Raw genomic sequence first — 26,403 nt, 5'->3', positions numbered from 1 at the left:
CCAGCAACAGCAACGTGGTGGCTTCCAGGGTTTTCTATAGAAAGCGAGCGCACTAGGCTCCCTGCTGATCCAAGTTTGGCTTTCCTCATGCCACTGGGAATCCAGGCAGATGATCAGCATGGTCCTGAGGAACCTGAGAACGGAAGTCGTTCTAAAAAGTTCACTGCTCACAGCCTTTCCAGAACTTTCACTAGTCCAAGGCAATCACCATCCTCCGGGACTCAGGGCCACACACATGACTCTTCAGAGGCAAGAGCTGGCTGGAACCTGCTCTTCATTCACTTCAAGAACTCTCGCCTCCCTTCCAGAAGAAGTATAAACAAGGCCCTCAACACAGCCAGAGAGGGATGGTCATGGGTTTCCACAGTCCCTCTGCCAATGGATGTAAAGACCGGGAAGGCAGAGTGGGGTGGAATGTTAATGAAACAAATCTGTTCTCAGATCTGTTTTACAGCCTTGCAACAATTACTGAAACTCTCTGAGCCACAATTTTCTCATCTATGAAAGTGAAAGTGTTAGTCACTCAGTCGTGTCCAACGTTTTGTGACCCCACGGACTGTAGCCTGCCAGGTTTCTCTGTTCATGGGATTCTCCAAGCAAGAATACAGGAGTAGGTTGCCATCCCCTCCTCCAGGGGATGTTGCCAACCCAAGAATCGTATCTCATCTATAAGACAAGGTAATAATACTTACCACTCATTGAGAGGATTAGATAACAAAATGTATGCAGAGCATCTAGCAAGCTACCTGGCACATAGCAGGAGGTAATCAATAACCAATGGGCCCCTTCTCTACTTCACTCGTCACACTGTGATTTCCAAAGTCATCTGGGGAAGAAACCATAAGGAACTGCAGGTGCACTGCCATGTCCCTTTAAGAGTGAGGTTCACATTGTCTCTTTTCTATGTCCCCCATGGCAACTGCCATGGTGCTTACCCATGGTATATGCCCAGCGGCACAGTAATAAAGGAGTTAAGAAGAGTGAGGGGAAATGAAAGAGGGAGGACAAGGAAAAGATAGTTTCATCAGAATGGCATTTGCTGTTAAAAGAGCATTTTTTTGTTTGTTTTACTTTTTATTTTTATTTATTTTTTTTAGTGGCTGCCTTTTATTTATTTTTTTGTCATTTTATTTTTTTTTAATTTAAATTTTTTTTTCCTTTACCACACTGTATTGGTTTTGCCATACATCAACATGAATCCACCACGTTGAAGCCAGGATAAAACCAGTGGTGCAGTGAGGTAGCAATAAAAACCAGCTCTCTCTGGCATGCTGAACAAGCCCAATATTTTCCCCACAGGTAGATTCGGTGTGAAAAAGGACCACAGCATCCCCCAGACTTGGGAAGAGGACCTCCTATCCACCCACTCACACTTCATCCACACCCTCACCATGCCCCACTGAGTCTCCCTCTGGTAGCCTTCTCTATTCTCTCTCTTTTCTGAATGTTTTCAACTTATATTCCACAGATTTTAAAATTAAACATTATATAAATAATATGTTTCTTAATCTAGGCTGTGTACAATTGTTTCCAGTTTTACTGAAAAATAAGTGATATATAATTATATTAGTGTAAGACATACAACATGATTTGGTATGTGTATATACTGTGAGATGACTATCACAGTAAGTTTAATTAATATCCATCACCTTACATAGTTATAAGTTTTTTTCTTACGATGAGAACTTTTAAAATCTACTCAGAAACTTGTAAATATACAATACAGTATTGTTAACTGTAGTCATCATGCTATACATGACATCCCCAGAACTTATTCATCTTATAACTGGAAGTTTGTATTTCCTGACCACTTTCACCTACCGCTCTCTCTTCCACTTGACTCTCTCCCTTCTGACTGTCACCACCAGAATCAGCCTTTCCCATCTTGCTGTCCCTTCCTTGAGCACCTCCATCCAGGCCACTCTGCCAACCTCCCAGCCCTGCCTTATCAGATTCAATGTCTTAATGGCTATCATTGACCTTCCAAAGAGACTGATCATGTCAAGCCATTCATATGTCATAAGATGTTTTAAAAGAACACACAATGGATAATCATCATAAAAAGATTTGAAAACCAAAAGAGAGCCCCCCCCCAAATTTTTCATAGGGCCACTCTCCCCCAGAGATAAGAAAACCAAAGCCTGGAGAGCCTCAGTCACCTTGGCAGGAGTACTCAACCCTTCTATATGAACTGGTAGTTCCCGGATTCAATCCCAAACATTCTTCTCTGGAGCAATGGCCCTAACCACTATACACACTGCCTGTGAGACAAAAATGAGATTGAAAAGAAGGTTTGGGATCAAATCATAGATCATGGATCAAACACCATCATCAGATATCATAATCCTGTTATGTTGACATAAAAAAATCATTGTAGATTCAGAGGAAGGATGTAATTAAAACCAGCACGCACATACAAGAGATGGCAGCACAACTTTTAGGGAGGGTACTATAGTATTATATATTCAGAGGCCTAGAAAGGGCTCTTTGATCCATTGACCTGATATCTGCTATTTATATTGAAAAATAATAGAATGGGAAAGACTAGAGATCTCTTCAAGAAAATTACAGATACCAAAGGGACATTTCATGCAAAGATGGACACAAAAAGGACAGAAATGGTATGGACCTAACAGAAGCAGAAGATATTAAGAAGAAGTAGCAAGAATACACAGAAGAAGTATACAAAAAAGATCTTCACGACCCAGATAATCATGATGGTGTGATCATTCACCTAGAGCCAGACATCCTGGAATGAGAAGTCAAGTGGGCCTTAGGAAGCATCACTACGAACAAAGCTAGTGGAGGTGATGAAATTCCAGTTGAGCTATTTCAAATCCTGAACGATGATGCTGTGAAAGTGCTGCAATCAATAGGCCAGCAAATTTGGAAAACTCAGCAGTGGCCACAGGACTGGAAAAGGTCCGTTTTCATTCCAATATCTAAGAAAGGCACTGCCAAAGAATGCTCAAAGTACTGCACAATTGCACTCATCTCACACACCAGCGAAGTAATGCTCAAAATTCTCCAAGACAGGCTTCAACAGCACGTGAACTATGAACTTCCAGATATTCAAGCTGGATTTAGAAAAGGAAGAGGAACCAGAGATCAAATTGCCAACATCCGATGGATCATCAAAAATGTGAGAGAGTTCCACAGAAACATCTACTTCTGAACACCAAAGTCTTTGACTGTGTGCATCACAACAAACTGTGGGAAATTCTTCAAGAGATGCAAATACCAGACCACCTGACCTGCCTCCTCAAAATCTGTATGCAGGTTAAGAAGCAACAGTTAGAACTGGAAATGGAAGAATAGACTGGTTCCAAATCAGGAAAGCTATATGTCAAGGCATATTGTTACCCTATTTATTTAACTTATATGCAGAGTACATCATGAGAAACGCTGGACTGGAAGAAACACAAACTGGAACCAAGATTGCCTGGAGAAATATCAATAACCTCAGATATGCAGATGACACCACCCTTATGGCAGAAAGTGAAGAAGAATGAAAGAGCCTCTTGATAAAAGCGAAAGAGGAGAGTGAAAAAGTTGGCTTAAAGCTCAACATTCAGAAAACTAAGATCATGGCATCTGGTCCCATCACTTCATGGCAACTAGATGGGGAAACAATGGAAACAGTGACAGACTATGTTTTTGGGCTCCAAAATCACTGCAGATGGTGACTGCAGCCATGAAATCAAAAGACACTTGCTCCTTGGAAGAAAAGCTATGACCAATCTAGACAGCATATTATAAAGCAGAGACATTACTTTGTCAACAAAGGTCTGTCTAGTCAAAGCTATGATTTTTCCAGTAGTCATGTATGGATGTGAGAGTTGGACCATAAAGAAAACTAAGCACCAAAGAATTGATGCTTTTGAACTGTGGTGTTGGAGCAGACTCTTGAGAGTCCCTTGGACTGCAAGGAGATCCAACCAGTCAATGCTAAAGAAAATCCGTCCCGAATATTCATGGGAAGGACTGATGCTGAAGCTGAAACTCCAATACTTAGGCCACCTGATGCACAGAACTGACTCAAATGGAAAAGACTCTGATGCTGGAAAAGATCAAAGGTGGGAGGAGAAGGGGACTACAGAGGATGAGATGATTGGATGGCATCACCAACTTGATAGAAATGAGTTTGAGCAAGCTCCAGGAGTTGATGATGGACAGGAAAGCCTGGTGTGCTGCAGTCTATGAGCTCTCAAAGAATCGGACATGACTAAGGGACTGAACTAAACTGATAAGGTTATACGTATAAGACTGCTCATGGCAGCAATATTTCAAATAGAAAAAAAAAAGATCTAACCTAAATTAACCTAAATGATGTCCACAGTGTTCTGCGCTGTGGACAGGCACTTCCATGCCTCCATATGAGCACCTCAGCCAGCAATGCCTTTATCCCAGCCTTCAAGGTTCAAGGCAAACTTGTCCTCCTCCATGACCAACTTCTCATCCCCTGAGTTCAATTTCATTATCACTTCTCCATGTGGCTTCAGATTGCTTTGCCAGTGTAGCCAGTACCTCTCTTTGACTCTCCCTTATTCTGAGTTTTATCAGTGCCTGGCTCTCACCCCAGGCAGTTTCTGCCTTCTGTGTTTGAATCTTCCCACCTTATAGTGCCTGGCACATAGGGGCTTACTCACTGATTTGAATTGCCCATGCCTCTAGTTATATGTGCTTCCCTGATAGCTCAGTTGGTAAAGAATTTGCCTGTAATACAGGAGACCCTGGTTCAGTTCCTGGGTTGGGAACTTCAGATGGAGAAGGGATAGACTATGCACTCCAGTATTCTTGGGCTTCACTTGTGGCTCAGCTGGTAAAGAATCCACCTGCAATGCAGGAGACCTGGGATCGATCCCTAGGTTGGGAAGATCCCCTGGAGAAGGGAAAAACTATCCACTGCAGTATTCTGGTCTGGAGAATTCCATAGACTGTATAGTCCATGGGGTTGCAAAGAGTCAGACACGACTGCGAGACTTTCACTTCACTTCACTAGTTATATAGTATTTCATAATTCAGAAAGCACAGTCACAAATAGGCATCTTTGACTTTTAAAACATTATAAAGCAGCAAAATAACAAAGGAGCCATTTAGATTAATTTTTTTAAGCAGTAGAAGTCAATTTTTTGTTCCCATTTTAGAGATAAGGAAACTGAGGCTCACAATTGAGTTTTCCAAAGGTCACGCAACCAGTGAAGGACAATGGTCTTCTGATTTGAATGCCATGATCTCTCTACAACACCAAGAAGAGGGAGGGATGAGTTAAGGTGCTGGCTTAGCTGGCTTACCCTCAGCTGGCTACTTACTCACCTTCACTATGGGGAGACCTTATGGCACCCAAGGGACTGGGAAAGGAGCTTCTAAGGAGCCAGATCCCTTGAGAGTAAGTAATTTCTCCACCTGCCATCTGAACTGTCATTTCTCCTTACACAGTCTTTAAGCTGGTTCTGATCCCCAATTCACCCCAATTCTATACACCTAGTCTCAAGTTTTTTTAAAACAAATATTTATTTACTTATTTATTTATTCATTTGTTTGGCTGCATTAGGTCTTAGCTGCAAGGATCTTTGCTGCATCATGAGGGATCTTTCACTGTGGCACACAGACTCTCTAGTCATGGCATGTGGGTTCCAGAGCACATGGGCTTCAGTAGTTGCGGGACACAGACTTAGTTGCCTCAGAGCCTGTGGGATCTTAGTTCCCCCAACCAGGGATGCAACCTACACCCCCCACACTCATTGCAAAGCAGATTCTTAACCACTGTACCACCAGGGAAGCCCCTCAATTTTTGAAACTGGTTTCCAGGGGTCGAACTCATTGCTGGGTTCTTAAAAGCCACTCCCACCTCAATCTTCCACATCAGTCTCCTCCCTTAGCATCATTATCAGTTTTCTTTCTCCAATCTTTTTACCTTACTCTGGCCCTAGCCTACGCCTGGCTTTTATACTTCAGTACAGCCTGAGACGCCAGAAAAACAGGATCACCTTCCTCCAGGCCGAGGGACAAGCCTTGTCCTGTACCAATGCAGGGACCCCTCAGATCAGCTCCCTAACATGTCCCTATGTCAAACGCCTTGGAGACCTGCTCCAATCACCTTCTAAATAAACCCTACCGTCTTGTCCAAGGACTTTTGTGATCACTGTGCTTCGTATGGTACAAACTGAGATATAAGAAGACTTTCCATTGTATTGGGTTAATCAAAAAGTTCCTTTGGTTTTTCTAAGTGAAAATAAAAGACAGATTTTTCCTTTTCACCAAGAACTTTACTAAACAACAAATTCACTGTTTCGTTCCACTATCCTCTGCCATTTTTTCAAGCAACTTCATAATTCCATCTTCCCAAAACTTTTTATCTTTTTGAGCAAATAACTGTTTACCTTTTACAGTCTTCCAGGGAATTGAAATTCTTTCCACAAAGAAAATTTTGTGTAGACTTAAGTAAGTGGACATCCGAAAGTGCAATGTCTGGTGAATATGGTGGATGAATCACAACTTCCCAGCCAAGCTGAACAGCTTTTGTCTGGTCATCAAAGAAACATGTGGTGTTGTGTTATCCTGGTGGAAGATTATGTGTTTTCTCTTGATTAATTCCACATGTTTTCATCGGGTGCTGCCTTCAGTTGGTCTAACTGGGAGCAATACTTCTTGGAACTAATCATTTGTTTTTTAAGAAGGTGCTCATAATAGAGGACTCCCTTCCAATTCCACAATATACACATCACCTTCTTTGGATGAAGACCAGCCTTTGGTGTGGTTGGTGGTGGTTCATTTCACTTGCCCTTGATCTCTTCCATTTCACATTACTGTGTAGTATCCACTTTTCATTGCCCATCAAAATTTGTTTCAAAAACAACATTTTCATTACATTTCAGTAGAGAATTGCATGTGGAAATATGGTCAAGAAGGTTTTTTTTCTGCTTAACTTATATGGAACCCAAACATTAAAATTGATGAGCATAACCAAGTTGGTGCAAATGATTTTCAGTGCTTGATTTGGATATTTGGAGTATGTCTATCGGCTATCTCTCACGTGGTATAATGTTGATTGTTAATTAATGTCTCGATTTGATTGCTGCCAACTTTAACTGGTCTTCCTGACAGGACAGCATCATACATTGAGAAAGTTCCAGCACAATACTTCACAAACACTTTTGACACATGCAATCAATCACAGCACCTTCTCCATACACTGCACAAATACTTTTTCGCATTTCAGTTAGTTTTCCCCTTTCTTGAAATATTAAAGCATAATATGCTGAAAATGTTGCTTTTTTTCCCATCTTCAAAATTAAAATGGCTACACAAAAATTCACCAATTTTGATAAGATTTGTAGCTCAGAGGTTAAAGCATTTGCCTGCAATGTGGGAGACCTGGATTCGATCTCTGGGTTGGGAAGATTCCCCTGGAGAAGGAAATGGCAACCCACTCCAGTATTCTTGCCTGGAGAATCCCATGGACGAAGGAGCCTGGTGTGCTACAGTCCACGAAGTCGCAAAGAGTCAAACACGACTGAGCAACTTCACTTTCACTTTCACTTTCATGACAGCTGTCACAATACAATCTAACAAAACTGTCTCAAATGAAGTCAAAGACAATCAGGAGGGCCAAAAGGAGCTACTCCACGTTCAAGGTCAGGAGGGGCAGCCGTGAGGAGATACCCCTCGTCCAAGGTAAGGAGCAGTGGCTGCACTTTATTGGAGCAGCCGTGAAGAGACACCCCACGTCCAGGTTAAGAGAAACCCAGGTAAGGCGATAGGTGTTGCGAGAGGGCATCAGAGGACAGACACACTGAAACCATAATCACAGAAAACTAGCCAATCTGATCACATGGATCACAGACTTGTCTAACTCAATGAAACTAAGCCATGCCCTGTGGGGCCACCCAAGACAGGTGGGTCATGGTGGAGAGGTCTGACAGAATGTGGTCCACTGGAGAAGGGAATGGCAAACCACTTCAGTATTCTTGCTTGAGAACCCCATGAACAGTATGAAAAGGCAAAATGATAGGATACTGAAAGAGGAACTCCCTGGGTCGGTAGGTGCCCAATATGCTACTGGAGATCAGTGGGGAAATAACTCTAGAAAGAATGAAGGGATGGAGCCAAAGCAAAAACAATACCCAGCTGTGGATATGACTGGTGATAGCAGCAAGGGCTGATGCTGTAAAGAGCAATATTGTATAGGAACCTGGAATGTCAGGTCCATGAATCAAAGGAAATTGGAAGTGGTCAAACAGGAGATGGCAAGAGTGAACAGCAACATTGTAGGAATCAGCAAACTAAAATGGACTGGAATGGGTGAATTTAACTCAGATGACCATTATCTACTACTGTGGGCAGGAATCCCTCAGAAGAAATGGAGTAGCCATCATGGTCAACAAAAGAGTCCGAAATGCAGTACTTGGATGCAATCTCAAAAACAACAGAATGATCTCTGTTCGTTTCCAAGGCAAACCATTCAATATCACAGTAATCCAAGCCTGTGCCCCAACCAGTAACACTGAAGAAGCTGAAGTTGAACAGGTCTATGAAGACATACAAGACCTTTTAGAACTAACACCCAAAAAGATGTCCTTTTCATTATAGGGGACTGGAATGCAAAAGTAGGAAGTCAAGAAACACCTGGGGTAACAGGCAAATTTGGCCTTGGAGTATGGAATGAAGCAGGGCAAAAGCTAATAAAGTTTTGCCAAGAAAACGCACTAGTCATAGCAAACACTCTCTTCCAACAACACAAGAGAAGACTCTACACATGGACATCACCAAATGGTCAACACCAAAATCAGATTGATTATATTCTTTGCAGCCAGAGATGGAGAAGCTCTATACAGTCAGCAAAAACAAGACCAGGAGCTGACTGTGGCTCAGATCATGAACTCCTTATTACCAAATTCAGACTTAAATTGAAGAAAGTAGGGAAAACTGCTAGACCATTCAGGTATGACCAAAATCAAATCCCTTATGATTATACAGTGGAAGTGAGAAATAGATTTAAGGGACTAGATCTGATAGATAGAGTACCTAATGAACTAGGGATGGAGATTCATGACATTGTACAGGAGACAGGGATCAAGAACATCCCCATGGAAAAGAAATGCAAAAAAGCAAAATGGCAGTCTGAGGAGGCCTTAATAATAGCTGTGAAAAGAAGAGAAGTGAAAAGCAAAGGAGAAAAGGAAAGATATAAGCATCTGAATGCAGAGTTCCAAAGAATAGCAAGAAGAGATAAGAAAGCCTTCCTCAGCTATCAAGGCAAAGAAGTAGAGAACAACAGAATGGGGAAGACTAGAGATCTTTTCAAGAAAATTAGAGATACCAAGGGAATATGTCATACAAAGATGAGCTCGATAAAGGACAGAAATGGCATGGACCTAACAGAAGCAGAAGATATTAGAAAAGGTGGCAAGAATATTAACAAGAACTGTACAAAAAAAATCTTCATGACCCGGATAATCACAATGGTGTGATCACTCATCTAGAGCCAGACATCCTGGAATGTGAAGTCAAGTGGGCCTTAGGAAGCATCACTACGAACAAAGCTAGTGGAGGTGATGGAATTCCAGTGGAGCTCTTTCAAATCCTGAAAGATGATGCTGTGAAAGTGCTGCAATCAATAGGCCAGCAACTTTGGAAAACTCAGCAGTGGCCACAGGACTAGAAAAGTTCCATTTTCATTCTAATCCCAAAGAAAGGCAGTGAAAAAGAATGCTCAAACTACTGCACAATTGCACTCATCTCACACACTAGTAAAATAATGCTCATAATTGTCCAAGCCAGGCTTCAGCAATACATGAACTGTGAACTCCAGATGTTCAAGCTGGTTTTAGAAAAGGCAGAGGAACCAGAGATGAAATTGCCAACGTCTGCTAGATCATCAAAAAAGCAAGAGAGTTCCAGAAAAGCATCTATTTCTGCTTTATTGACTATGCCAAAGCCTTTGACTGTGTGGATCACAATAAACTGGAAAATTCTGAAAGAGATGGGAATATCAGACCACCTGACTTGCCTCTTCAGAAACCTATATGCAGGTTAGGAAGCAACAGTTAGAACTGGACATGGAGCAACAGACTGATTCCAAATCGTGAAAGGAGTACGTCAAGGCTGTATATTGTCACCCAGCTTATTTAACTTGTATGCAGTGTACATCATGAGAAACGTTGGGCTGGAGGAAGCACAATTGGAATCAAGATTGCCGGGAGAAATACCAATAACCTCATATATGCAGATGACACCACCCTTATGGCAGAAAGTGAAGAGGAAATAAAAAGCCTCTTGATGAAAGTGAAAGTGGAGAGTGAAAAAGTTGGCTTAAAGCTCAACATTCAGAAAACGAAGATCATGGCAAAAGGTGCCATCACTTCATGGGAAATAGATTGGGAAACAGTGTGAACAGTGTCAGACTTTATTTTGGGGGGCTCCAAAATCACTGCAGATAGTGACTGCAGCCATGAAATTAAAAGACGCTTACTCCTTGGAAGGAAACTTACGACCAACCTGGAGAGCATATTAAAAAGCAGAAACATTACTTTGCCAACAAAGGTCCATCTAGTCAAGGCTATGATTTTTCCAGTCATGTATGGATGTGAGAGTTGGACTGTGAAGAAAGCTGAGCACCAAAGAAATGATGCTTTTGAACTGTGGTATTGGAACAGACTCTTGAGAGTTCCCTGGACTGCAAGGAGATCGAACCAGTCCATCCTAAAGAGATCAGTCCTGGATGTTCATTGGAAGGACTGATGCTGAAGCTGAAACTCCAATACGTTACCACCTCATGCGAAGAGTTGACTCATTGCAAAAGACCCTGATGCTGGGAAGGATCGGGGGCAGGAGGAGAAGGGGACGACAGAGGGTGAGATGGCTGGATGGCATCACTGACTCGGTGGACATGAGTTTGAGTGAGCTCCGGGAGTTGATGATGGACAGGGAGGCCTGGCATGCTGCAATTCATGGGGTCGCAAAGAGTCGGACACGACTCAGCAACTGAACTGAACTGAACTGAAGAGTCATCTTACAGAAAAAGACTGAACACTGTGATAGAAATGCAGACCCTCCTTTCCTACCTCTCTTTTACACTCTGCTGAAACCAATACAATATTGTAAAGTAATTAGCCTCCAATTAAAATAAATAAAATTAAATTTAAAAAAAAAGAAAAATAAATAAGTAAAGATCTACCTCTCATCCTTCCAGAATTTTCTACAGGTTGTATGCCCCAGACAGTAAAAATGCCTTAGGCATCAAACAGAGGGAAAGTTTCAAAATTTGGGTCTGTGTTTATGAAGCAGATGACTCTAATCATTCAGTAACCAATTTTGTTGCAGTCAGGTGGGATCCATTTTTTTGCTTTCACCAAAACTGCAGGAAGACCTACTGGAGTTGTCAGCTGATAATTAAAAATATTATTTTTTTTTCAGAAAATACCATCATTTAATTTTCTTTTTTTTTATTTTTTAAATTTTAATATCTTTAATTCTTCCATGCGTTCCCAAACATGAACCCCCCTCCCACCTCCCTCCCCATAACATCTCTCTGGGTCATCCCCATGCACCAGCCCCAAGCATGCTGCATCCTGCGTCAGACATAGACTGGCGATTCAATTCTTACATGATAGTATACATGTTAGAATGTCATTCTCCCAAATCATCCCACCCTCTCCCTCTCCCTCTGAGTCCAAAGGTCCGTTATACACATCTGTGTCTCTTTCCCTGTCTTGCATACAGGGTCGTCATTGCCATCTTCCTAAATTCCATATATATGTGTTAGTATACTGTATTGGTGTTTTTCTTTCTGGCTTACTTCACTCTGTATAAAAATATTTTTTGATAATAGTTTGCTACACGATCTTCAGCATGTGGTGCAGAAGGAGTTTAAAGAGCCAAGTAATGTTACTATAATAAAATGTCTTCCACTCTGATCTGTGTATTTATGTGAATAAGATTTCTGGACACTTAAATCAATACGTATGAAAAAGAGGAATACAGTTGATGCTGAATGTTTCTTTCTAGCAATAAGTAATACTCATTCACAGATACATTTTATAAAGAGATGCATTTCCAATACAATTTTACTTTTATACTTGGTAATTTACATTTCATTTGCCAAACTTTGATATATATTATATTATTTTTATCAATTTGGTACCAATAATGCAGTCATTATAACTTCATTGAGAAGAGATTTTTTTTCAGGGTCTTACTGTTTCTAATGTATTATCTATAACATGAACATCTCCCCCAAATCAAGGCATGTTGATTAAGTTGCCTATTTGATACTTCTACTGGAATATGTAATAGATATCTCAAACTTAACATGTCTAAAATCATACTTTTGGTATTCCTCTTCATATCAGCTTTTCCTGTAGACTTCCACAGTTCATAAAGGCACTCATCCTTTCAGCTGCTCAGGTCAAAAACCTTAGAGTCCAGTGGCTTGAGAATCCACCCTCCAATGCAGGGGTTGTGGGTTTGATCCCTGGTTGAGGAACTAAGATCCCACACGCCATGGGGAAACTAAGCCCGAGCACCACAACTACTGAGTCCATGCTGTCTAGAGCCCATGCGCCACAACAAGATAAGCCCCTGTGTACCACAACTAGAGAAAGGCCAAGCACTGCAAAGAAGAGCATGCACACCACAGAAATACCCAGCACAACCAAAAATAGAGAAAAAACCTTAGAGTTGTCCTTGACTCCTGAGGTAGCCAGGAGACTATGCCTCACGGACCTCCCAACCAGAGAGTTCAACTGAGTGAGAGCACCAGATGCTGTGCCTAAAAGCCATCATCACATATGCATGAAGGCCACTTCTTCCATGGACTGCTCCCCACCAGTAACTGAGTACAGCAGGAATACTAAGGCAGACTCATTCCCAGGAGACATAGGACTCCTTTGTTGGCCAACTCTCCAATGGATTTGCCAAAGCTTCCTTAGACTGCATGGTGGCCTTGGACTCTTTCAACCCAAATTCTCTCCTCTCCTCTTCATCCTGAGTCGTATTTCCATCATGGTGGGATGGCTCACCCAGCTTTCCCTGGCCACCTTTCCTATTTTCTTTCACACTGGAAATAATAATGATAAAACACTGATGTGTTTAATTCCATCTGGGCCTCTGTTTCTCAGAAGGCACAGATGAACACAACTCCTCTCTGTCTCTCCCACCTCACAGCCAACCAGCCAACCCTGTCAGCTCACTTCACACTATAGCCAGGATCCAACAGCTTTTTTGCCATCATGTGGTTCGAGCCATCTTCATCTCTCACCCAGATTATGACAACAGCCTCTTGTCTCAGGTGGCATGGTACATGAAAGATGGTCATGAATTCACTGTGCTCCTTTCTACCTCCTTGCATGTGGCCTTGGCCTCTGAGTGCTTTCAGTTCAGTTCAGTCGCTCAGTCGTGTCCGACTCTTTGCGACCCCATGAATCACAGCACGCCAGGCCTCCCTGTCCATCACCAATTCCTGGAGTTCACTCAGACTCACATCCATCGAGTCAGTGGTGCCATCCAGCCATCTCATCCTCTGTCGTCCCCTTCTCCTCCTGCCCCCAATCTCTCCCAGCATCAGAGTCTTTTGCAATGAGTCAACTCTTCGCATAAGGTGGACAAAGTACTGGAGTTTCTTTCAGCTTTAGCATCAGTCCCTCCAAAGAAATCCCAGGGCTGATCTCCTTCAGAATGGACTGGTTGGATCTCCTTGCAGTCCAAGGGACTCTCAAGAGTCTTCTCCAACACCACAATTCAAAAGCATCAATTCTTTGGCACTCAGCTTTCTTCACAGTCCAACTCTCACATCCATACATGACTACTGGAAAACCATAGCCTTGACTAGACGGACCTTAGTCGGCAATGTCTCTGCTTTTGAATATGCTATCTAGGTTGGTCATAACTTTTCTTCCAAGGAGTAAGTGTCTTTTAATTTCATGGCTGCAGTCACCATCTGCAGTGATTTTGGAGCCCCAAAAATAAAGTCTGACACTGTTTCCACTGTTTCCCCATCTATTTCCCATGAAGTGATGGGACCGGATGCCATGATCTTCGTTTTCTGAATGTTGAGCTTTAAGCCAACTTTTTCACTCTCCACTTTCACTTTCATCAAGAGGCTTTTTAGTTCCTCTTCACTTTCTACCATAAGGGTGGCATCATCTGCATATCTGAAGTTATTGATATTTCTCCCGGCAATCTTGATTCCAGCTTGTGTTTCTTTAGCCAGTTGCATATAGATGGAGCCATGCTATGCCAGGCTTTAAGAGGACTGGCAGCTTCTGCTTCCTGCCTCCCAAAACCTAGCCCCCATGCCAAGTGGAAGCCCTAATGGCCAACTTGGAGGAGAATCAAAGCCCCCAGCTGACAGAGTCAGCTGAGCTCCTAGACAGCAGCAAGGACCAACTTGCCAATCAATTGAGTGAGCCTTCTTGAAAGTGAATCCTCAGCCCCAGATACCTTAGCCAATACCACATGGGGTGAAGATAAGCCATCCATGCCAAGCCTCGCCTAAACTATACAATCATGAGCATATCCACGACTGTGGTTGTCGTAAGCCATTGAGTTTGGGGGTGCTTTCTTCTATACCAATAAATAACTGAAAGAGCCAGAATCCCAACAGGACATAAATGGCATACTGATGGGGTAACTGAAGCGAGTTTAACTAAGGAACTATATTTGCAAAGGTGTAACGAGGGTTAACAGATAATGAAGCCACAGGGACTCAAGTGAGAAGGCCTCCCTGTCTGTCTCTAGGCCTAAAGGAGCAACAGAAGACAGCAGTTACCAGAAGCCCAGTAGGGTAGCTACAGGGAAACTCACAACCTGATAGGACCTGTGGGCCACAGCCAAATGGCAGTGACTACAGGGATGGAACCAGAGGACTAAGTGGAATATATGCCTGCATCTCATTCTTCTCTTTCCCTCGTCTCCAATGGGTACCCATGAGCTGAATCCACTAAAGACCAGAGAGCAAGTAGCCCACTTCTGTAGTCCCTAGATGTCAGCCTTCCAGGACACAGAGCAGGCTGGAGAAAGGTGGAGAGTAGATTTGAAGAGCAAATGAAAGCCATCTAGCACCCCTCCTAACAGCTCTCCCCACTTTAGCCCAGAACTGCATGAGTCAGAGCAACCTTAGTTAGTGAGTGTTAGTCCCTGAGTTATGTCTGACTCTTTCAACCCCATGGACTGTAGCCCACCAGACTCCTCTGTCCATGGAATTCTCCAGGCAAGAATACTGGAGTGGGTTGCTATTTCCTCCTCTAGGAGAATCTTCCCACCCCAGGGATCCAATCCGGGTCTCCTACATTGCAGGCAGATTCTTTACCATTTGAACCACTAAGGAAGCCCCCAGAAAGATCTTGCTATTTGCAACCCCATGGACTGCAGTCTGCCAGGCCTCCCTGCCCCTCATCAACTTGAAGAGTTTGCCCAAGTTCATGTCCAAGATCTTACTAAAGCTTAAATCAGATGACATCATTTCTTTTTTTAATGTCATTTCTTTGCTCAAAACCTTCCATAATCAGTCAAAGATAAAAATCCTCAAAATATCCTACAGTTCAGTTCAGTCACTCAGTCGTGTCCGACTCTGTGACCCAATGAATCGCAGCACACCAGGCCTCCCTGTCCATCACCAACTCCCAGAGTTCACTCAGACTCACGTCCATCAAGTCAGTGATGCCATCCAGCCATCTCATCCTCTGTCATCCCCTTCTCCTCCTGCCCCCAATTCCTCCCAACAACAGTCTTTTCCAATGAGTCAACTCTTCGCATAAGGTGGACAAAGTACTGGAGCTTCAGCTTTAGCATCAGTCCTTCCAAAGAAATCCCATGGCTGATCTCCTTCAGAATGGACTGGTTGGATTTCCTTGCAGTCCAAGGAACTCTCAAGAGTCTTCTCCAACACCACAATTCAAAAGCATCAATTCTTTGGCGCTCAGCTTTCTTCACAGTCCAACTCTCACATCCATACATGACTACTGGAAAACCATAGCCTTGACTAGATGGACCTTAGTCAGCAATGTCTCTGCTTTTGAATATGCTATCTAGGTTGGTCATAACTTTTCTTCCAAGGAGCAAGTGTCTTTTAATTTCATGGCTGCAGTCACCATCTGCAGTGATTTTGGAGGCCAAAAAAATAAAGCCTGACACTGTTTCTACTGTTTCCCCATCTATTTCCCATGAAGTGATGGGACCGGATGCCATGATCTTCGTTTTCTGAATGTTGAGCTTTAAGCCAACTTTTTCACTCTCCACTTTCACTTTCATCAAGAGGCTTTCTAGTTCCTCTTCACTTTCTGCCATAAGGGTAGTGTCATCTGCATATCTGAGGTTATTGATATTTCTCCCAGCAATCTTGATTCCAGCTTGTGTTTCTTCCAGTCCAGCATGTGTTTCTTCCAGTCCAGCGTTTCTCATGATGTACTCTGCATAGAAGTTAAATAAGCAGGGTGACAATATACAGCCTTGACACACTCCTTTTCCTATTTGGAACCAATCTGTTGTTCCATGTTCAGTTCTAACTGTTGCTTCCTGACCTGCATACAGATTTCTCAAGAGGCAGGTCAGGTGGTCTGTATTCCCATCTCTCTCAGAATTTTCCACAGTTTGTTGTGATCCACACAGTCAAAGGCTTTGGCATAGTCAAAAGCAGAAGCAGATGTTTTTCTGGAACTCTCTTGCTTTTTCCATGATCCAGCAGATATCCTACGAGACTCTACATAATCTTACTACACATGACCTCTGAACTCACCTCCAAGGGTCCCCACTCTCCATCTGCCTTTGGCCATGCCTTCTTGCCCTTCTCCAAACATGACAGGCACATGCTCACTTCAGGCTTGTGCCAGCTATTTGCTGTATCTAGCAGGTGCTTCATCTCAGATTCACATAACTGGATCCTCTACTTCCTTCAGATCCTTTTCAGGGAGGCCACCCTATGGAAAACGTCAATACCACCTCCCGTCCTGCTTTCTTTCACTTCCTAGCACTTTACAGTATCTAAAGTTACATATCAATTCAGTTCAGTTCAGTCTCTCAGTTGTGTCTGACACTTTGCGACCCCATGAACCACAGCATGCCAAGCCTCCCTGTCCATCACCAATTCCCGGAGTCTACCCAAACCCATATCCACTGAGTCAGTGATGTCATCCAACCATCTCATCCTCTGTCATCCCCTTCTCCTCCCGCCTCCAATCTTTCCCAGAACAGGGTCATTTCAAATGAGTCAGCTCTTCCCATCAGGTGGCCAAAGTATAGGAGTTTCAGCTTCAGCATCAGTTCCTCCAATGAACACTCAGGATTGATATCCTTTAGGATAGACTGGTTGGATCTCCTTGCAGTCCAAGGGACTCCCAAGAGCCTTCTCCAACACCACAGTTCAAAAGCATCAATTCTTTGGTGCTCAAGTTTCTTTATAGTCCAACTCTCACATCCACACATGACCACAGGAAAAATCATAGCTTTGACTAGATGGACCTTTGATGGCAAAGTAATGTCTCTGCTTTTTAATATGCTCTCTAGGTTGGTCATAACTTTCCTTCCAAGGAGTAAGCGTCTTTTAATTTCATGGCTGCAATCACCATCTGCAGTGATTTTGGAGCCCAAAAAATAAAGTCAGCCACTGTTTCCACTGTTTCCCCATCTATTTGCCATGAAGTGATGGGACCTGTTGACATGATCTTAGTTTTCTGAATGTTGAGCTTTGCCAACTTTTTCACTCTCCTCTTTCACTTTCATCAACAGGCTCTGTACTTCTTCTTCACTTTCTGCCATAAGGGTGGAGTCATCTGCATATCTGAGGTTACCGATATTTCTCCCTGCAATCTTGATTCCAGCTTGTGCTTCCTCCAGCCCAGTGTTTCTCATGATGTACTCTGCATATAAGTTAAATAAGCAGGGTGACAATATACAGCCTTGACGTACTCCTTTCCCGATTTGGAATCAGTCTGTTGTTCCATGTCCAGTTCTAACTTTTGCTTCTTGACCTGAATACAGATTTTTCAGGAGGCAGGTTAGGGGGTCTGGTATTCCCATCTCTTGAAGAATTGTCCACAGTTTGTTGTGATCCACACAGTCAAAGGCTTTGGCCTAGCCAATAAAGCAGAAATAGATGCTTTTCTGGAACTCTCTTGCTTTTTCGATGATCCAGCAGATGTTGGCAATTTGATCTCTGGCTCCTTTGCCTTTTCTAAAACCAGCTTGAACATCTGGAAGTTCATGGTTCACATATTGCTGAAGCCTGGCTTGGAGAATTTTGAGCATTACTTTACTAGCGTGTGAGATGAGTGCAGTTGTGTGGTAGTTTGAGCATTCTTTGGCATTGCCTTTCTTTGGGATTGGAATGAAAATGGAACTTTTGCAGTCCTGTGGCCACTGCTGAGTTTTCCAACGTTGTTGGCCAATGATTGCAGCACTTTCACAGCATCATCTTTCAGGATTTGAAATAGCTCAACTGGGATTTCATCACCTCCACTAGCTTTGTTCTTAGTAATGTTTCCTAAGGCCCACTTGACTTTACATTCCAGGATGTCTCGCACTAGGTGAATGTGAGTGATCACACCATCGTGATTATCTGGGTCATGAAGATCTTTTTTGTACAGTTCTTCTGTATATTCTTGCCACCTCTTCTTAATATCTTCTGCTTCTGTTAGGTCCACACCATTTTTGTCCTTTATTGAGCCCATCTTTGCATGAAAAAGTTACATATATTTTACTTATTTATCATGTATATCAAATGTTTCCCTCATCATAAAGTAAGTTATATGAGGATGGGGATTTTTGTCTGTTCTGTTTATTAGAACAATGTCTGGCACATAATAAAAATTCAATAAATATTTGCTTAATAAATGAAGGAGATGGAAAATAGCAATGTGAAATTTCTATATATGTATATAGATTATGTACATGTGTGTTTGTGTGCAGGAAATTAGAGTGATAAATAGAAATCTTTCAAGCATACAATATCAGTACAATTTTGAGGGGAGGATAGAAAGAAAATTCAAGTTCAAAGAGAAAAAGGAGTGATAAAATTTCTATTTATTAAGGTAGAACTTGTTCATGTGTTTTGTAAATCGGTGTTGTATGCTCAGACATGTCTGATTCTTTGTGACCGCATGGACTGTAGCCTGCCAGGCTCCACTGTCCATGGGATTTCCTAGGCAAGAATACTGGAGAGGGTTGTCATTTCCCAAGGGATCAAACCAGCATCTCCTGCACTGGCAGCCAGATTCTTTACCACTGAGCCAATCCCTATGGTATTTGGATTCCACTTCCTATTGTAACAAAAATGTCTTATTTTAAAATGACAATATTTCCTAAAAACTGGAAATTAAATTCTCTGCAATTACTTAGTTTGTGATTAAAAATATTTTAGGTGTTAATTTCAAAATATGTAAAGGGCGTGCACAAGTTTAACAAAAATAATTTAGGGGATATGCAAAAAAAGAGTTTGAAAACTGCTGCTTTTCTATCTATTAAAATAGCACTGGCCTAGAGTTAGAAAATCTCACGTCTTATCTTTGTGCCACCACTAACCAGCTGTGTGACCTTAGAGAAGTCACTTATCCTCTCCGGGCCTCCGTTTTCTCATCTGTGAAATGACAAAATGAGAGAACATGAAACCTAAAGTCACTTCCAGTTCTAAAACCCCCTGTTCTATGACCTCTAAGATTGGTTTTCAGTCTCTTTACAATTTTTATTTCTTCATGAGACTCTTTTCTATCCCTGTGCTCCTGCTCCAATGCCACACACCCACCACTGACATTTGTGGGCTGAGAAAAGAATAAAAACAAAGGACACCAGCCTATAGCAGGCCTCCTCTTCTTTTTTAGGGAGGAGTCTTGTGTGCATGAGCATGGGCAGCTCAGCCTGCTCTTCCAAGGGCCTGGCACTCTCCCTACACTCCCCGCCCCTCACACCCCTTAGTCATTGCAGACCACAGTCCCTCGGGCTGGGGAGTATAGAACTGTTGTCTTAGTCCATTTGGGTGGCTGTCACATAACACTATAGACTGGGTGACTTATAAACAACAAGTATTTCTTCCTCACAGTTCTGGAGGCTGGGAACTCCAAGATCAAGACACTGGCATATTTGGTGTCTGGTGAGAACCCGCTTCCTGGTTCATAGGCGGCCATCTTTTTACTATATTCTCACATGGCAGAAGGGGAAAGAGGATTCTCTGGGCCTCTTTTATGAGAGCACTAATCCCACTGTCCTTATTACCTAACCACTTCTCAAAGGCTTCACTTCCAAATACATTGAGGATTAATTTTCAACAAGTGAATTGCAGAGTTGTGGTTGTTGTTCAGTCGTTAAGTCATGTCTGACTCTACAACCCCATGGACTGCAGCTCACCAGGCTTCCCTGTCCTTCACCATCTCCCAGAGCTTGCTCAGACTCATGTCCATTGAGTCAGTGATGGCGTCCAGCCATCACATCCTCTGTCATCTCCTTCTCCTCCTGCCTTCAGTCTTTCCCAGTATGGAGGGGTCTTTTCTAATGAGTCGGCTCTTCTCATCAGGTGGCCAAAGTATTGGAGCTTCAACTTCAACATCAGTCCTTCCAATGAATATGCAGGATCGATTTCCTTTAGGATGGACTGATTTAATCTCCTTGCAGTCCAAGGGACTCTCAAGCATTTTCTCTAACATCACAGGTCAAAAGTATCAGTTCTTTGGTATTCTTATGGTCCAACTCTCACATCCATACATGAGTACTGAAAAAACCATAGCTTTGACTATATGAAACCATAGCTTTGTCAGCAAAGTGATGTCTCTGCTTTTCAATATCCTGTCTAGGCTTGTCACAGCTTTTCTTCCAAGGAGCAAGTATCTTTTAATTTCATGGCACACACACATAATTTAGTTTACAGAAGCTGGACACCTACAGGACTGATGCAGGAGAAAGGCCCCCGCAGGTCCTGGCAGCAGATTCAGGGCCATCTGGGCAGGGGATTGTCTGGTTCTGGGTACCTAGGCAAGAGTTCCAAGTGGTCAAATCCCTGTGACCCCACAGACATTTCACCTCACGAGGAAGGAAGTGTCTGGAGGAGGATCAAAGAGAGGTATTCTAAAGCCCAGGGCTGAAGGAATGGTGCCATTTGCCCACGTCTAAGGTGGTTCTGTCTGGCCCAAACCTTGGCTGGATGATTGCCTGTCAGCATGAATGGATAAACATGTGTACATATCCACACAAGGATACACTACACAGAAAGAAAAGGGCTTGATAAACCACGGGTAGACAAACCAACATGGATGAATCTCAGACACTATGCCAAGCAAAGGAAACCAGAAACAAAATGAGTATAAACTATGTGAATTCATTCATGTGAAATTCTAAAACATGCAAATTATACAGTAATAGAAAGCAGATCAGCAGTCACCTAGGGCTAGGAGTAGGGAAATCGGCTGCAAAGAGGCATGAGAGAACTTTCTAGGATGATGAGAATGCTTTGTAACTTGATTATCATGGTGCTATCACAGACATATATGTGCTCAGTCACTCAGTCGTGTCTGACTCTGTGACTCCATGGATTGTAGACTGTCTTGCTGGAAAATCCCATGGACGGAGGAGCCTGGTAGGCTGCAGTCCATGGCGTTGCTAAGAGTCAGACACGACTGAATGGCTTCACTTTCACTTTTCACTTTTCACTTTTGCATTGGAGAAGGAAATGGCAACCCACTCCAGTGTTCTTGCCTGAAGAATCCCAGGGACAGGGGGAGCCTGGTGGGCTGCTGTCTATGGGGTCAAACAGAGTCGGACACAACTGAAGCGACTTAGCAGCAGCAGCAGCAGCAGCAGCAGGCTCCTCTGTCCACGGAATTCTCTAGACAAGAATTCTGGAGTGGGTTGCTATTTCCTCCTCCAGGGGATCTTCCCAACCCAGGGATCAAACCCACGTTGCCTGCAATTGGCAGGTAGATTCTTTACCACTGTGCCACCTCGGAAGCCAACATTGACAGATTATACATTTGTCAAAAAACTTCTCAAACTTAAAATGGGTACATTTTATTACATGTGAATTATACTTCAGTGACATTGGTTTATATAGGAAAACAGTAAGAATGAAAGGATTGCCTAGCTGAACTAACATCTGTCAATAAGTATACATACTACATCATGGTATACTTTTTCTTGCCCAATCCTAATAAGTTCAATTCAATTGCTCAGTCATGTCCAACTCTTTGTGACTATTTGTGACTGGAGAAGGGAATAGTAAACCACTTCAGTATTCTTGCCTTGAGAACCCCATGAACAGTATGAAAAGGCAATCCTAATAAAATTCTCCTTAAATCTGTACACATATGTTCTCAAATAAATAAGTATATGTGGATGTATGGAGGAGAGGGACTGTCACCCATCAGTTAAACTGACTCTGAACACCAAAATTTTTCCTTGTCACCAGTCTGTCTTCATTTTGGAATCAAAATCTCCCCCCTGGGGACTTCCCTGGTGGTCCAGTGGTTGGGAGTCTGTCTGCCAATGCAGAGGAAATGGGTTCGATTCCTGGTCGGGGAAGATCCCACATGCTGCAGGACAAATGAGTCCCTGTGCCACTTCTACTGAAGCCCATGTGCCTAGTCTGTGCCCCACAACAAGAGAAGCCACCACCAGGAGAAGCCCAGGCATACCACACCAAAGAGTAGCCCCCACTTTCTGCAACTAGAGAAAGCTCAAACACATAAACAAAAGACCCGGCACAGCCAAATAAATGTTAAAAAAAAAAAAAATTCCCCCAAGGAATGCAGTGTGGAATGTTACAAGCTGTGAATCCAGCAGCCCTGGGTTCAAGTCCTAGGCCTGGCACTTGTAGGCTGCACAGCCTTAAGGAGCAGTCAGAAGAGGACCCAAACATATTGGATCCTGTTTCACCTGAACCTGAACCCGAACCCAATGAAATAGGTGATTTTGATCATCACAGTTTTACAGATGAGAAACCTGAGGCTAAGTTCCCATGCCTAAGAAGTTACAGGGGACATGTGAATCCATGACCCTTAAACTCCTTCTCCAGAGGAAGATACTTAATTTCTGAACCCAGAGTCCCCTTCTTTCTAAGCTGGAATAATGCTGATCCTAATAATTTTAGGATCATTGTGAAAATCCATCAAAGCACCCTGGGAATTCCCTGGCCATCCAGTGGTTAGGATTCACTGGACCCAGCACTCTCACTGCCTGGGCCCAGAGTTTGAGCCCCAGTCAGGAACTAAAATCCCCCAAGCTGCACAGCATGACCAAAACAAATCCAAATAAGGTTCCTTGTGTCATTGATGCACTCAAGAAATTTCAGTCTTCCCTTGTGGCTCAGCTGGTAAGGAATCCACCTGCAATGCAGGAGACCTGGGTTCAATCCTTGGATTGGGAAGATCCCCTGGAGAAGGTAAAGGCTACCCACTCCAGTATTCTGGCCTGAAGAATTCCATGGACTGTATAGTCCATGGGGTCGCAAAGAGTCAGACACCACTGAGTGACTTTCACATTCATAATCTTTTATTATGGCTACAGAATTTCCATTCATTTACAGCTTTGGGGTTAAATACCAACAACAGTACTTCCTGCTCACCTTCCCCCTGGTAGGCTCCCCAGTTTTAGAAACTAGGAATTAATCCTGGAGGGTCCTAAAATGACCAGGAATTTCATTACAGCAACTAAACAACGTTTAGTCAACCTGAGTATGTACACACATTCAATTTGCTGTTTGAAGCCAATTAAAGGAATTCTTTCATTCTGAGAGGCAAGATATTGAATGTTAAAGCTCTTTATGAAAATACTTAAGATCAAACAAAGGATATTTCTCTTCTTGTGGTGCCCCATCCTTCACAAAAGAATACCTCCTCCAAAGCAAATCCCTCACATAGACAGCATCCCTGCTTAAAAATCGAAAGGATTCTAGGGGTGGATTCTTTTCTAACAGTGGTGCTGTGTTACTTCAAAGGAAAAAAAGGGCTCTAACAGCCATGTACCTTCATTTCATTCTCCACGAAACAAGGGGAACTACGATGATTCCACATCCAGATTAAAAAAAAGGCAATATCTAAATAAGAAGCTGTGCAGTTACAAACCCACCCACCACATGAGACTTCTCACTGCTGAGCATCACATCGAAGCTGTGAGATCAATGGAGGAAGTTGGAGGAAATGTTCCCAGCACACAATAGGAGCTCGATGTAACTTAGCATCCTGCCCTTTCTGAGGCTTCAGTGGGCAGGATTTTCTCTGAAGCACCAGACTGTCTTCTTTATTGTTGCAACTGAGTTAACAGGAGAGGCATCTACCTTAACTTCTGGGAAAACAGGGCAAGCAAAATGGCAGTGAAGGTGCCACCATGTCTAGGCTTAAATGCCCAGTGGTCCATCACAGGAAACAAAGTAAAAGAGGGCTTTCCTGGAGGCTAATTAACAGACAACTGCAGTCATCTGAGACTTAAAAGAATATACCACCAGCTGTCACCGATCTTTTCCATCTTCTTTTGAAACTGTGTAGCTAAGGGGAAGAGAAGGCAGTGGCACCCCGCTCCAGTACTCTTGCCTGGAAAATCCCATGGACAGAGGAGCCTGGTAGGCTGCAGTCCATGGGGTCGCAAAGAGTCGGACACGACTGAGCGACTTCACTTTCACTTTTCACTTTCATGATTTGGAGAAGGAAATGGCAACCCACTCCAGTGTTCTTGCCTGGAGAATCCCAGGGACAGAAGAACATGATGGGCTGCTGTCTCTGGGGTCACACAGAGTCGGACATGACTGAAGCGACTTAATAGCACAGCAGCAGCAGCTAAGGGGAGGACGTTCCTAGCAATGACTGCCAATGGTCTCCAGGATGGTTACTGAGGACAAATTCAGCCTTGTGAGTAATCAGATAACAGAATCTGCATCCCGGGGTGGCCTCCACTGCAAATCTCCCCTCCAGTGCAAGAGAGGTGTCCACTCCCTTCTTCCTATGCAGGTTTCTGCTCAGAAGACCTGCCCAGGCAAACTTTTCCAGACTGGCTAAGTCTGCCTACTATATTTTCTTGGACTCCAAAATCAGCGCAGATGGTGACTGCAGCTACGGAATTAAAAGACACTTGCTCCTTGGAAGAAAAGCTATGACAAAACCTAGACAGCATATTAAAAGGCAGAGACATTATTTTGCTTACAAAGGTCCATACAGTCAAAGCTTTGGTTTTTCCAGTAGTCATATATGGATGTGGAAATTGGACCATAAAGAAGGCTGAGCACTGAAGAATTGATGGCTTTGAACTGCGGTGTTGAAGAAGACTGTTGAGAGTCCCATGGACTGCAAGGAGATCAAACTAGTCAATTCTAAAGGAAATCAGCCCTTAATATTCATTGGAGAGACTAATGTTGAGGCTGAAGCTTCAATAATTTGGCCATGTGATGAGAAATGCTGACTCATTGGAAAAGACCCAGATGATGGGAAAGATTGAAGGCGGGAGGAGAAGGGGACAACAGAGGACAAGATGGTTGGATGGCATCACTGACTCAATGGACATGAGTTTGAGCAAGCTCTGGGAGATGGCAAAGGACAGGGAAGCCTGGTGAGCTGCAGTCCATGGGGTTGCAAAGAGTCGGACGGGACTGAGCAATAAACAACCAATCTGCCCACAGCTCAGTGTACTTGGATCCAAGCTGGGTTATGGTCTCTTGACTGCAACTTGGAAGTGAGACTCAGTTCAGTAGTTAACTACAGGTGATGGACATGTCAGCTGATAGACTTAGAAGCCAGGGCATCATCTGATGCTGCCATGTTTGGCTCATGTACTCAGAGAGGCAGAAGAAACCATTTAACTTGAAAGAGAGAAGAATGCTGAAGAGCCGCAGAGAGAAGCAAGGAGAAGAGGCAAAGAAACCCAGCGGAGAAAGAGGAAGGGGTCTTGGATGATCCCTTGTGTAGCCCTGCTATATTCACCTCATTTTGACTCAGACTGACTTGAGTCATAAATTAATACAACCCTCCTGCTGTCAATTCCAGACATTCTGATCCTTAAGGGCATCATTCCTTTCAATGTTAGACTGTTGATGCCCATGAAAAGTACCATATTAAATCTTATTGTTGGTCATTGGATAGTGTTGTCTGTGGTTTGAGTGGTTTTACTCATGCTGACTGGCTTCCCAAGTGGCGTTAGTGGTAAAGAACTCACCTGGCAATGCAGGAGACGCAGGAGACACAGGAGACGTAGGTTCGATCCCTAGGTCAGGAAGACACCCTGGAAGAGGAAATGACAACCCACTCCAGTATTCTTGCTGGGAAAACCCCAAGGACAGAGGAGCCTGGTGGGTGAGTGAAATTTAATAGAAAAGTACCTAGGATATCTTGGGAGAAGGCAATGGCACCCCACTCCAGTCTTCTTGCCTGGAAAATCCCATGGACAGAGGAGCCTGGTGGGCTGCAGTCCGTGGGGTTGCTACGAGTCGGACACGACTGAGTG

This window comes from Ovis aries, chromosome X (genome assembly GCF_016772045.2).
Source record: "Ovis aries strain OAR_USU_Benz2616 breed Rambouillet chromosome X, ARS-UI_Ramb_v3.0, whole genome shotgun sequence".
NCBI lineage: Eukaryota > Metazoa > Chordata > Mammalia > Artiodactyla > Bovidae > Ovis > Ovis aries.
Note: the sequence above shows the minus strand (reverse complement) of the source record.